Source organism: Mastomys coucha, unplaced genomic scaffold, assembly GCF_008632895.1.
Source record: "Mastomys coucha isolate ucsf_1 unplaced genomic scaffold, UCSF_Mcou_1 pScaffold5, whole genome shotgun sequence".
NCBI lineage: Eukaryota > Metazoa > Chordata > Mammalia > Rodentia > Muridae > Mastomys > Mastomys coucha.
In genome coordinates, this window is record NW_022196911.1 from 22,327,917 (window position 1) to 22,328,327 (window position 411).

Below are 411 nucleotides of genomic sequence, written 5' to 3' on the forward strand. Positions count from 1 at the left end.
ATGTTTCCCTTACTGCTTTTAATATTCTTTATTTGTGTAGTGCTTTTGGTGTTTTGATTACTATGTGATAGGAGGAATTTCTTTTCTGTTCCAAAGTATTTGGAGTTCTGTAGGTTTCTTGTATGTTCATGGGCATCTCTTTCTTTAGGTTAGGGAAGTTTTCTTCTGTAATTTTGTTGAAGATATTTACTGACCCTTTAAGGTGGAAATCCTCACTCTCTTCTATACCTGTTATCCTTAGGTTTGGTCTTCTCATTGTGTCAGTGTTTTCCATGGTATCTTCTGCACCTGAGATTCTCTCTTTTATCTCTTGTATTCTGTTGATGATGCTTTCATCTATGGTTCCTGACTTCTTTCCTATGTTTTCTATCTCCAGAGTTTTCTCCCTTTGTGCTTTCTTTATTATTTCTA